Source organism: Scyliorhinus torazame, chromosome 10, assembly GCF_047496885.1.
Source record: "Scyliorhinus torazame isolate Kashiwa2021f chromosome 10, sScyTor2.1, whole genome shotgun sequence".
Classification (NCBI taxonomy): domain Eukaryota; kingdom Metazoa; phylum Chordata; class Chondrichthyes; order Carcharhiniformes; family Scyliorhinidae; genus Scyliorhinus; species Scyliorhinus torazame.
The window spans coordinates 3,437,361-3,452,298 of NC_092716.1; the positions used below are offsets into that span (position 1 = coordinate 3,437,361).

Here is a 14,938-nt window from a genome sequence, read left to right on the forward strand (position 1 = left end):
AACACTGATCATCGCGATTCCCCACTAGCTGCAGCCTGCCAACCGGATCAAACACCGATCATCGCGATACCCCACTAGCTGCAGCCTGCCAACCGGATCAAACACCGATCATCGCGATACCCCACTAGCTGCAGCCTGCCAACCGGATCAAACACTGATCATCGCGATTCCCCACTAGCTGCAGCCTGCCAACCGGATCAAACAGCGATCATCGCGATACCCCACTAGCTGCAGCCTGCCAACTGGATCAAACACCGATCATCGCGATACCCCACTAGCTGCAGCCTGCCAACTGGATCAAACACCGATCATCGCGATACCCCACTAGCTGCAGCCTGCCAACTGGATCAAACACCGATCATCGCGATACCCCACTAGCTGCAGCCTGCCAACCGGATCAAACACTGATCATCGCGATACCCCACTAGCTGCAGCCTGCCAACCGGATCAAACACTGATCATCGCGAAGCCCCACTAGCTGCAGCCTGCCAACCGGATCAAACAGCGATCATCGCGATACCCCACTAGCTGCAGCCTGCCAACTGGATCAAACACCGATCATCGCGATACCCCACTAGCTGCAGCCTGCCAACTGGATCAAACACCGATCATCGCGATACCCCACTAGCTGCAGCCTGCCAACTGGATCAAACACCGATCATCGCGATACCCCACTAGCTGCAGCCTGCCAACCGGATCAAACACTGATCATCGCGATACCCCACTAGCTGCAGCCTGCCAACCGGATCAAACACCGATCATCGCGATACCCCACTAGCTGCAGCCTGCCAACCGGATCAAACACCGATCATCGCGATACCCCACTAGCTGCAGCCTGCCAACCGGATCAAACACTGATCATCGCGAAGCCCCACTAGCTGCAGCCTGCCAACCGGATCAAACACTGATCACCGCGATACCCCACTAGCTGCAGCCTGCCAACCGGATCAAACACCGATCATCGCGATACTCCACTAGCTGCAGCCTGCCAACCGGATCAAACACCGATCATCGCGATACCCCACTAGCTGCAGCCTGCCAACCGGATCAAACACCGATCATCGCGATACCCCACTAGCTGCAGCCTGCCAACCGGATCAAACACTGATCATCGCGAAGCCCCACTAGCTGCAGCCTGCCAACCGGATCAAACACTGATCACCGCGATACCCCACTAGCTGCGGCCTGCGAACCGGATCAAACACTGAGCACCGCGATTCCCCACTAGCTGCAGCCTGCCAACCGGATCAAACACTGATCATCGCGATACCCCACTAGCTGCAGCCTGCCAACCGGATCAAACACTGATCATCGCGATACCCCACTAGCTGCAGCCTGCCAACCGGATCAAACACTGATCATCGCGATACCCCACTAGCTGCAGCCTGCCAACCGGATCAAACACTGATCATCGCGATACCCCACTAGCTGCAGCCTGCCAACCGGATCAAACACTGATCATCGCGATACCCCACTAGCTGCAGCCTGCCAACCGGATCAAACACTGATCATCGCGAAGGCCCACTAGCTGCAGCCTGCCAACCGGATCAAACACTGATCATCGCGATACCCCACTAGCTGCAGCCTGCCAACCGGATCAAACACTGATCATCGCGATTCCCCACTAGCTGCAGCCTGCCAACCGGATCAAACACTGATCATCGCGATACCCCACTAGCTGCAGCCTGCCAACCGGATCAAACACTGATCATCGCGATACCCCACTAGCTGCAGCCTGCCAACCGGATCAAACACCGATCATCGCGATACCCCACTAGCTGCAGCCTGCCAACCGGATCAAACACTGATCATCGCGATACCCCACTAGCTGCAGCCTGCCAACCGGATCAAACACTGATCATCGCGATACCCCACTAGCTGCAGCCTGCCAACCGGATCAAACACTGATCATCGCGATACCCCACTAGCTGCAGCCTGCCAACCTGATCAAACACCGATCATCGCGATACCCCACTAGCTGCAGCCTGCCAACCGGATCAAACACTGATCATCGCAATACCCCACTAGCTGCAGCCTGCCAACCGGATCAAACACTGATCATCGCGAAGCCCCACTAGCTGCAGCCTGCCAACCGGATCAAACACTGATCATCGCGATACCCCACTAGCTGCAGCCTGCCAACCGGATCAAACACTGATCATCGCGATACCCCACTAGCTGCAGCCTGCCAACCGGATCAAACACTGATCATCGCGATGCCCCACTAGCTGCAGCCTGCCAACCGGATCAAACACTGATCATCGCGAAGCCCCACTAGCTGCAGCCTGCCAACCGGATCAAACACCGATCATCGCGATACCCCACTAGCTGCAGCCTGCCAACCGGATCAAACACTGATCATCGCGATACCCCACTAGCTGCAGCCTGCCAACCGGATCAAACACGGATCATCGCGATACCCCACTAGCTGCAGCCTGCCAACCGGATCAAACACTGATCATCGCGATACCCCACTAGCTGCAGCCTGCCAACCGGATCAAACACCGATCATCGCGACACCCCACTAGCTGCAGCCTGCCAACCGGATCAAACACTGATCATCGCGAAGCCCCACTAGCTGCAGCCTGCCAACCGGATCAAACACTGATCATCGCGATACCCCACTAGCTGCAGCCTGCCAACCGGATCAAACACTGATCATCGCGATACCCCACTAGCTGCAGCCTGCCAACCGGATCAAACACTGATCATCGCGATACCCCACTAGCTGCAGCCTGCCAACCGGATCAAACACTGATCATCGCGATTCCCCACTAGCTGCAGCCTGCCAACCGGATCAAACACTGATCATCGCGATACCCCACTAGCTGCAGCCTGCCAACCGGATCAAACACCGATCATCGCGATACCCCACTAGCTGCAGCCTGCCATCCGGATCAAACACTGATCACCGCGATACCCCACTAGCTGCAGCCTGCCAACCGGATCAAACACTGATCATCGCGAAGCCCCACTAGCTGCAGCCTGCCAACCGGATCAAACACTGATCACCGCGATACCCCACTAGCTGCAGCCTGCCAACCGGATCAAACACTGATCATCGCGAAGCCCCACTAGCTGCAGCCTGCCAACCGGATCAAACACTGATCATCGCGAAGCCCCACTAGCTGCAGCCTGCCAACCGGATCAAACACTGATCATCGCGATACCCCACTAGCTGCAGCCTGCCAACCGGATCAAACACTGATCATCGCGAAGCCCCACTAGCTGCAGCCTGCCAACCGGATCAAACACTGATCATCGCGATACCCCACTAGCTGCAGCCTGCCAACCGGATCAAACACTGATCATCGCGATACCCCACTAGCTGCAGCCTGCCAACCGGATCAAACACTGATCATCGCGATACCCCACTAGCTGCAGCCTGCCAACCGGATCAAACACTGATCATCGCGATACCCCACTAGCTGCAGCCTGCCAACCGGATCAAACACTGATCATCGCGATACCCCACTAGCTGCAGCCTGCCAACCGGATCAAACACTGATCATCGCGATACCCCACTAGCTGCAGCCTGCCAACCGGATCAAACACTGATCATCGCGATACCCCACTAGCTGCAGCCTGCCAACCGGATCAAAAACTGATCATCGCGATACCCCACTAGCTGCAGCCTGCCAACCGGATCAAACACTGATCACCGCGATACCCCACTAGCTGCAGCCTGCCAACCTGATCAAACACTGATCATCGCGATACCCAACTAGCTGCAGCCTGCCAACCGGATCAAACACTGATCATCGCGATACCCCACTAGCTGCAGCCAGCCAACCGGATCAAACACCGATCATCGCGATACCCCACTAGCTGCAGCCTGCCAACCGGATCAAACACTGATCATCGCGATACCCCACTAGCTGCAGCCTGCCAACCGGATCAAACACTGATCATCGCGATACCCCACTAGCTGCAGCCTGCCAACCGGATCAAACACTGATCATCGCGATACCCCACTAGCTGCAGCCTGCCAAACGGATCAAACACTGATCATCGCGATACCCCACTAGCTGCAGCCTGCCAACCGGATCAAACACTGATCATCGCGATACCCCACTAACTGCAGCCTGCCAACCGGATCAAACACTGATCATCGCGATACCCCACTAGCTGCAGCCTGCCAACCGGATCAAACACTGATCATCGCGATACCCCACTAGCTGCAGCCTGCCAACCGGATCAAACACTGATCATCGCGATACCCCACTAACTGCAGCCTGCCAACCGGATCAAACACTGATCATCGCGATACCCCACTAGCTGCAGCCTGCCAACCTGATCAAACACCGATCATCGCGATACCCCACTAGCTGCAGCCTGCCAACCGGATCAAACACTGATCATCGCGATACCCCACTAGCTGCAGCCTGCCAACCTGATCAAACACCGATCATCGCGATACCCCACTAGCTGCAGCCTGCCAACCTGATCAAACACTGATCATCGCGAAGCCCCACTAGCTGCAGCCTGCCAACCGGATCAAACACTGATCATCGCGATTCCCCACTAGCTGCAGCCTGCCAACCGGATCAAACACTGATCATCGCGATACCCCACTAGCTGCAGCCTGCCAACCGGATCAAACACTGATCATCGCGATACCCCACTAACTGCAGCCTGCCAACCGGATCAAACACTGATCATCGCGATACCCCACTAGCTGCAGCCTGCCAACCTGATCAAACACCGATCATCGCGATACCCCACTAGCTGCAGCCTGCCAACCGGATCAAACACTGATCATCGCGATACCCCACTAGCTGCAGCCTGCCAACCTGATCAAACACCGATCATCGCGATACCCCACTAGCTGCAGCCTGCCAACCTGATCAAACACTGATCATCGCGAAGCCCCACTAGCTGCAGCCTGCCAACCGGATCAAACACTGATCATCGCGATTCCCCACTAGCTGCAGCCTGCCAACCGGATCAAACACTGATCATCGCGATACCCCACTAACTGCAGCCTGCCAACCGGATCAAACACTGATCATCGCGATACCCCACTAACTGCAGCCTGCCAACCGGATCAAACACTGATCATCACGATACCCCACTAGCTGCAGCCTGCCAACCTGATCAAACACTGATCATCGCGAAGCCCCACTAGCTGCAGCCTGCCAACCGGATCAAACACTGATCATCGCGATTCCCCACTAGCTGCAGCCTGCCAACCGGATCAAACACTGATCATCGCGATACCCCACTAGCTGCGGCCTGCCAACCGGATCAAACACTGATCATCGCGATACCCCACTAGCTGCGGCCTGCCAACCGGATCAAACACTGATCATCGCGATACCCCACTAGCTGCAGCCTGCCAACCGGATCAAACACTGATCATCGCGATACCCCACTAGCTGCAGCCTGCCAACCGGATCAAACACTGATCATCGCGAAGCCCCACTAGCTGCAGCCTGCCAACCGGATCGAACACTGATCATCGCGATACCCCACTAGCTGCAGCCTGCCAACCGGATCAAACACTGATCATCGCGTTTCCCCACTAGCTGCAGCCTGCCAACCGGATCAAACACCGATCATCGCGATACCCCACTAGCTGCAGCCTGCCAACCGGATCAAACACTGATCATCGCGATTCCCCACTAGCTGCAGCCTGCCAACCGGATCAAACACTGATCATCGCGATACCCCACTAGCTGCGGCCTGCCAACCGGATCAAACACTGATCATCGCGAAGCCCCACTAGCTGCAGCCTGCCAACCGGATCAAACACTGATCATCGCGATTCCCCACTAGCTGCGGCCTGCCAACCGGATCAAACACTGATCATCGCGATACCCCACTAGCTGCAGCCTGCCAACCGGATCAAACACTGATCATCGCGATACCCCACTAGCTGCAGCCTGCCAACCTGATCAAACACTGATCATCGCGATACCCCACTAGCTGCAGCCTGCCAACCGGATCAAACACCGATCATCGCGATACCCCACTAGCTGCAGCCTGCCAACCGGATCAAACACTGATCATCGCGATACCCCACTAGCTGCAGCCTGCCAACCGGATCAAACACTGATCATCGCGAAGCCCCACTAGCTGCAGCCTGCCAACCGGATCAAACACTGATCATCGCGATACCCCACTAGCTGCAGCCTGCCAACCGGATCAAACACTGATCATCGCGAAGCCCCACTAGCTGCAGCCTGCCAACCGGATCAAACACTGATCACCGCGATACCCCACTAGCTGCGGCCTGCCAACCGGATCAAACACTGATCATCGCGATACCCCACTAGCTGCAGCCTGCCAACCGGATCAAACACCGATCATCGCGATACCCCACTAGCTGCAGCCTGCCAACCGGATCAAACACTGATCATCGCGATACCCCACTAGCTGCAGCCTGCCAACCGGATCAAACACTGATCATCGCGATACCCCACTAGCTGCAGCCTGCCAACCTGATCGAACACCGATCATCGCGATACCCCACTAGCTGCAGCCTGCCAACCGGATCAAACACTGATCATCGCGATACCCCACTAGCTGCAGCCTGCCAACCTGATCAAACACTGATCATCGCGAAGCCCCACTAGCTGCAGCCTGCCAACCGGATCAAACACTGATCATCGCGATTCCCCACTAGCTGCAGCCTGCCAACCGGATCAAACACTGATCATCGCGATACCCCACTAGCTGCGGCCTGCCAACCGGATCAAACACTGATCATCGCGATACCCCACTAGCTGCGGCCTGCCAACCGGATCAAACACTGATCATCGCGATACCCCACTAGCTGCAGCCTGCCAACCGGATCAAACACTGATCATCGCGATACCCCACGAGCTGCAGCCTGCCAACCGGATCAAACACTGATCATCGCGAAGCCCCACTAGCTGCAGCCTGCCAACCGGATCGAACACTGATCATCGCGATACCCCACTAGCTGCAGCCTGCCAACCGGATCAAACACTGATCATCGCGTTTCCCCACTAGCTGCAGCCTGCCAACCGGATCAAACACTGATCATCGCGATTCCCCACTAGCTGCAGCCTGCCAACCGGATCAAACACTGATCATCGCGATACCCCACTAGCTGCGGCCTGCCAACCGGATCAAACACTGATCATCGCGAAGCCCCACTAGCTGCAGCCTGCCAACCGGATCAAACACTGATCATCGCGATACCCCACTAGCTGCAGCCTGCCAACCGGATCAAACACTGATCATCGCGATTCCCCACTAGCTGCGGCCTGCCAACCGGATCAAACACTGATCATCGCGATACCCCACTAGCTGCAGCCTGCCAACCGGATCAAACACTGATCATCGCGATTCCCCACTAGCTGCGGCCTGCCAACCGGATCAAACACTGATCATCGCGAAGCCCCACTAGCTGCAGCCTGCCAACCGGATCAAACACTGATCATCGCGATTCCCCACTAGCTGCGGCCTGCCAACCGGATCAAACACTGATCATCGCGATACCCCACTAGCTGCAGCCTGCCAACCGGATCAAACACTGATCATCGCGAAGCCCCACTAGCTGCAGCCTGCCAACCTGATCAAACACTGATCATCGCGATACCCCACTGGCTGCAGCCTGCCAACCGGATCAAACACTGATCATCGCGAAGCCCCACTAGCTGCAGCCTGCCAACCTGATCAAACACTGATCATCGCGATACCCCACTGGCTGCAGCCTGCCAACCGGATCAAACACTGATCATCGCGATACCCCACTAGCTGCAGCCTGCCAACCGGATCAAACACTGAACATCGCGATACCCCACTAGCTGCAGCCTGCCAACCGGATCAAACACTGATCATCGCGATACCCCACTAGCTGCAGCCTGCCAACCGGATCAAACACTGATCATCGCGATACCCCACTAGCTGCAGCCTGCCAACCCGATCAAACACCGATCATCGCGATACCCCACTAGCTGCAGCCTGCCAACCGGATCAAACACTGAACATCGCGATACCCCACTAGCTGCAGCCTGCCAACCGGATCAAACACTGATCATCGCGATACCCCACTAGCTGCAGCCTGCCAACCGGATCAAACACCGATCATCGCGATACCCCACTAGCTGCAGCCTGCCAACCGGATCAAACACTGATCATCGCGATACCCCACTAGCTGCAGCCTGCCAACCGGATCAAACACTGATCATCGCGATACCCCACTAGCTGCAGCCTGCCAACCGGATCAAACACTGATCATCGCGATACCCCACTAGCTGCAGCCTGCCAACCGGATCAAACACCGATCATCGCGATACCCCACTAGCTGCAGCCTGCCAACCGGATCAAACACTGATCATCGCGATACCCCACTAGCTGCAGCCTGCCAACCGGATCAAACACTGATCATCGCGATACCCCACTAGCTGCAGCCTGCCAACCGGATCAAACACTGATCATCGCGATACCCCACTAGCTGCAGCCTGCCAACCGGATCAAACACCGATCATCGCGATACCCCACTAGCTGCAGCCTGCCAACCGGATCAAACACCGATCATCGCGATACCCCACTAGCTGCAGCCTGCCAACCGGATCAAACACCGATCATCGCGATACCCCACTAGCTGCAGCCTGCCAACCGGATCAAACACTGATCATCGCGATACCCCACTAGCTGCAGCCTGCCAACCGGATCAAACACTGATCATCGCGATACCCCACTAGCTGCAGCCTGCCAACCGGATCAAACACTGATCATCGCGATACCCCACTAGCTGCAGCCTGCCAACCGGATCAAACACCGATCATCGCGATACCCCACTAGCTGCAGCCTGCCAACCGGATCAAACACTGATCATCGCGATACCCCACTAGCTGCAGCCTGCCAACCTGATCAAACACTGATCATCGCGATACCCCACTAGCTGCAGCCTGCCAACCGGATCAAACACTGATCATCGCGATACCCCACTAGCTGCAGCCTGCCAACCGGATCAAACACCGATCATCGCGAAGCCCCACTAGCTGCAGCCTGCCAACCGGATCAAACACCGATCATCGCGATACCCCACTAGCTGCAGCCTGCCAAACTGATCAAACACTGATCATCGCGATACCCCACTAGCTGCAGCCTGCCAACCGGATCAAACACGGATCATCGCGAAGCCCCACTAGCTGCAGCCTGCCAACCGGATCAAACACTGATCATCGCGATTCCCCACTAGCTGCAGCCTGCCAACCGGATCAAACACTGATCATCGCGATACCCCACTAGCTGCAGCCTGCCAACCGGATCAAACACGGATCATCGCGAAGCCCCACTAGCTGCAGCCTGCCAACCTGATCAAACACTGATCATCGCGATACCCCCCTAGCTGCAGCCTGCCAACCGGATCAAACACTGATCATCGCGATACCCCACTAGCTGCAGCCTGCCAACCGGATCAAACACCGATCATCGCGATACCCCACTAGCTGCGGCCTGCCAACCGGATCAAACACTGATCATCGCGATACCCCACTAGCTGCAGCCTGCCAACCGGATCAAACACTGATCATCGCGATACCCCACTGGCTGCAGCCTGCCAACCGGATCAAACACTGATCACCGCGATACCCCACTAGCTGCAGCCTGCCAACCGGATCAAACACTGATCATCGCGATACCCCACTAGCTGCAGCCTGCCAACCGGATCAAACACCGATCATCGCGATACCCCACTAGCTGCAGCCTGCCAACCGGATCAAACACCGATCATCGCGATACCCCACTAGCTGCAGCCTGCCAACCGGATCAAACACCGATCATCGCGATACCCCACTAGCTGCAGCCTGCCAACCCGATCAAACACTGATCATCGCGAAGCCCCACTAGCTGCAGCCTACCAACCGGATCAAACACTGATCATCGCGATTCCCCACTAGCTGCAGCCTGCCAACCGGATCAAACACTGATCATCGCGATACCCCACTAGCTGCAGCCTGCCAACCGGATCAAACACTGATCATCGCGATACCCCACTAGCTGCAGCCTGCCAACCGGATCAAACACCGATCATCGCGATACCCCACTAGCTGCAGCCTGCCAACCGGATCAAACACTGATCATCGCGATACCCCACTAGCTGCAGCCTGCCAACCGGATCAAACACTGATCATCGCGATACACCACTAGCTGCAGCCTGCCAACCGGATCAAACACTGATCATCGCGATACCCCACTAGCTGCAGCCTGCCAACCGGATCAAACACTGATCATCGCGATACCCCACTAGCTGCAGCCTGCCAACCGGATCAAACACTGATCATCGCGATACCCCACTAGCTGCAGCCTGCCAACCGGATCAAACACTGATCATCGCGAAGCCCCACTAGCTGCAGCCTGCCAACCCGATCAAACACTGATCATCGCGAAGCCCCACTAGCTGCAGCCTACCAACCGGATCAAACACTGATCATCGCGATACCCCACTAGCTGCAGCCTGCCAACCGGATCAAACACCGATCATCGCGATACCCCACTAGCTGCAGCCTGCCAACCGGATCAAACACTGATCATCGCGTTTCCCCACTAGCTGCAGCCTGCCAACCTGATCAAACACTGATCATCGCGAAGCCCCACTAGCTGCAGCCTGCCAACCGGATCAAACACCGATCATCGCGATACCCCACTAGCTGCAGCCTGCCAACCGGATCAAACACCGATCATCGCGATACCCCACTAGCTGCAGCCTGCCAACCGGATCAAACACCGATCATCGCGATACCCCACTAGCTGCAGCCTGCCAACCCGATCAAACACTGATCATCGCGAAGCCCCACTAGCTGCAGCCTACCAACCGGATCAAACACTGATCATCGCGATTCCCCACTAGCTGCAGCCTGCCAACCGGATCAAACACCGATCATCGCGATACCCCACTAGCTGCAGCCTGCCAACCGGATCAAACACTGATCATCGCGATACCCCACTAGCTGCAGCCTGCCAACCCGATCAAACACTGATCATCGCGAAGCCCCACTAGCTGCAGCCTACCAACCGGATCAAACACTGATCATCGCGATTCCCCACTAGCTGCAGCCTGCCAACCGGATCAAACACTGATCATCGCGATACCCCACTAGCTGCAGCCTGCCAACCGGATCAAACACTGATCATCGCGATACCCCACTAGCTGCGGCCTGCCAACCGGATCAAACACTGATCATCGCGATACCCCACTAGCTGCAGCCTGCCAACCGGATCAAACACTGATCATCGCGATACCCCACTAGCTGCAGCCTGCCAACCGGATCAAACACTGATCATCGCGATACCCCACTAGCTGCAGCCTGCCAACCGGATCAAACACTGATCATCGCGAAGCCCCACTAGCTGCAGCCTGCCAACCGGATCAAACACTGATCATCGCGATACCCCACTAGCTGCAGCCTGCCAACCGGATCAAACACTGATCATCGCGATACCCCACTAGCTGCAGCCTGCCAACCGGATCAAACACTGATCATCGCGATACCCCACTAGCTGCAGCCTGCCAACCGGATCAAACACTGATCATCGTGATACCCCACTAGCTGCAGCCTGCCAACCGGATCAAACACTGATCATCGCGAAGCCCCACAAGCTGCAGCCTGCCAACCGGATCAAACACTGATCATCGCGATACCCCACTAGCTGCAGCCTGCCAACCGGATCAAACACTGATCATCGCGATACCCCACTAGCTGCAGCCTGCCAACCGGATCAAACACCGATCATCGCGATACCCCACTAGCTGCTGCCTGCCAACCGGATCAAACACTGATCATCGCGAAGCCCCACTAGCTGCAGCCTGCCAACCGGATCAAACACTGATCATCGCGATTCCCCACTAGCTGCAGCCTGCCAACCGGATCAAACACCGATCATCGCGATACCCCACTAGCTGCAGCCTGCCAACCGGATCAAACACGGATCATCGCGAAGCCCCACTAGCTGCAGCCTGCCAACCGGATCAAACACTGATCATCGCGAAGCCCCACTAGCTGCAGCCTGCCAACCGGATCAAACACTGATCATCGCGATACCCCACTAGCTGCAGCCTGCCAACCGGATCAAACACCGATCATCGCGATACCCCACTAGCTGCAGCCTGCCAACCGGATCAAACACCGATCATCGCGATACCCCACTAGCTGCAGCCTGCCAACCGGATCAAACACTGATCATCGCGAAGCCCCACAAGCTGCAGCCTGCCAACCGGATCAAACACTGATCATCGCGATACCCCACTAGCTGCAGCCTGCCAACCGGATCAAACACTGATCATCGCGAAGCCCCACAAGCTGCAGCCTGCCAACCGGATCAAACACTGATCATCGCGATACCCCACTAGCTGCAGCCTGCCAACCGGATCAAACACCGATCATCGCGATACCCCACTAGCTGCTGCCTGCCAACCGGATCAAACACTGATCATCGCGAAGCCCCACTAGCTGCAGCCTGCCAACCGGATCAAACACTGATCATCGCGATACCCCACTAGCTGCAGCCTGCCAACCGGATCAAACACTGATCATCGCGATTCCCCACTAGCTGCAGCCTGCCAACCGGATCAAACACCGATCATCGCGATACCCCACTAGCTGCAGCCTGCCAACCGGATCAAACACGGATCATCGCGAAGCCCCACTAGCTGCAGCCTGCCAACCGGATCAAACACTGATCATCGCGATACCCCACTAGCTGCAGCCTGCCAACCGGATCAAACACCGATCATCGCGAAGCCGTACTAGCTGCAGCCTGCCAACCGGATCAAACACTGATCATCGCGATACCCCACTAGCTGCAGCCTGCCAACCGGATCAAACACTGATCATCGCGATACCCCACTAGCTGCAGCCTGCCAACCGGATCAAACACTGATCATCGCGATACCCCACTAGCTGCAGCCTGCCAACCGGATCAAACACTGATCATCGCGAAGCCCCACTAGCTGCAGCCTGCCAACCGGATCAAACACTGATCATCGCGAAGCCCCACTAGCTGCAGCCTGCCAACCGGATCAAACACTGATCATCGCGATACCCCACTAGCTGCAGCCTGCCAACCGGATCAAACACTGATCATCGCGATACCCCACTAGCTGCAGCCTGCCAACCGGATCAAACACTGATCATCGCGATACCCCACTAGCTGCAGCCTGCCAACCGGATCAAACACCGATCATCGCGAAGCCCTACTAGCTGCAGCCTGCCAACCGGATCAAACACTGATCATCGCGATTCCCCACTAGCTGCAGCCTGCCAACCGGATCAAACACTGATCATCGCGATTCCCCACTAGCTGCAGCCTGCCAACCGGATCAAACACCGATCATCGCGAAGCCCTACTAGCTGCAGCCTGCCAACCGGATCAAACACTGATCATCGCGATACCCCACTAGCTGCAGCCTGCCAACCAGATCAAACACTGATCATCGCGATACCCCACTAGCTGCAGCCTGCCAACCAGATCAAACACTGATCATCGCGAAGCCCTACTAGCTGCAGCCTGCCAACCGGATCAAACACTGATCATCGCGATACCCCACTAGCTGCAGCCTGCCAACCGGATCAAACACTGATCATCGCGATTCCCCACTAGCTGCAGCCTGCCAACCGGATCAAACACTGATGATCGCGATACCCCACTAGCTGCAGCCTGCCAACCGGATCAAACACCGATCATCGCGATACCCCACTAGCTGCAGCCTGCCAACCGGATCAAACACTGATCATCGCGATACCCCACTAGCTGCAGCCTGCCAACCGGATCAAACACCGATCATCGCGATACCCCACTAGCTGCAGCCTGCCAACCGGATCAAACACTGATCATCGCGAAGCCCCACTAGCTGCAGCCTGCCAACCGGATCAAACACTGATCATCGCGATACCCCACTAGCTGCAGCCTGCCAACCGGATCAAACACGGATCATCGCGAAGCCCCACTAGCTGCAGCCTGCCAACCGGATCAAACACTGATCATCGCGATACCCCACTAGCTGCAGCCTGCCAACCGGATCAAACACCGATCATCGCGATGCCCCACTAGCTGCAGCCTGCCAACCGGATCAAACACTGATCATCGCGATACCCCACTAGCTGCAGCCTGCCAACCGGATCAAACACTGATCATCGCGAAGCCCCACTAGCTGCAGCCTGCCAACCGGATCAAACACCGATCATCGCGATACCCCACTAGCTGCAGCCTGCCAACCGGATCAAACACTGATCATCGCGATACCCCACTAGCTGCAGCCTGCCAACCGGATCAAACACTGATCATCGCGATACCCCACTAGCTGCAGCCTGCCAACCGGATCAAACACCGATCATCGCGATACCCCACTAGCTGCAGCCTGCCAACCGGATCAAACACTGATCATCGCGATACCCCACTAGCTGCAGCCTGCCAACCGGATCAAACAACGATCATCGCGATACCCCACTAGCTGCAGCCTGCCAACCGGATCAAACACTGATCATCGCGATTCCCCACTAGCTGCAGCCTGCCAACCGGATCAAACACTGATCATCGCGATACCCCACTAGCTGCAGCCTGCCAACCGGATCAAACACCGATCATCGCGAAGCCCTACTAGCTGCAGCCTGCCAACCGGATCAAACACTGATCATCGCGATACCCCACTAGCTGCAGCCTGCCAACCGGATCAAACACCGATCATCGCGATACCCCACTAGCTGCTGCCTGCCAACCGGATCAAACACTGATCATCGCGAAGCCCCACTAGCTGCAGCCTGCCAACCGGATCAAACACTGATCATCGCGATACCCCACTAGCTGCAGCCTGCCAACCGGATCAAACACGGATCATCGCGAAGCCCCACTAGCTGCAGCCTGCCAACCGGATCAAACACTGATCATCGCGATACCCCACTAGCTGCAGCCTGCCAACCGGATCAAACACCGATCATCGCGATGCCCCACTAGCTGCAGCCTG

General features: G+C 56.7%; 1 protein-coding gene across 1 annotated transcript in view; it reads right to left on the reverse strand.

Annotated features, from left to right (window-relative positions):
• slc7a10a (solute carrier family 7 member 10a) overlaps positions 1-14,938 on the reverse strand; it is an 820,639-nt gene that overhangs the window by 132,290 nt on the left and 673,411 nt on the right.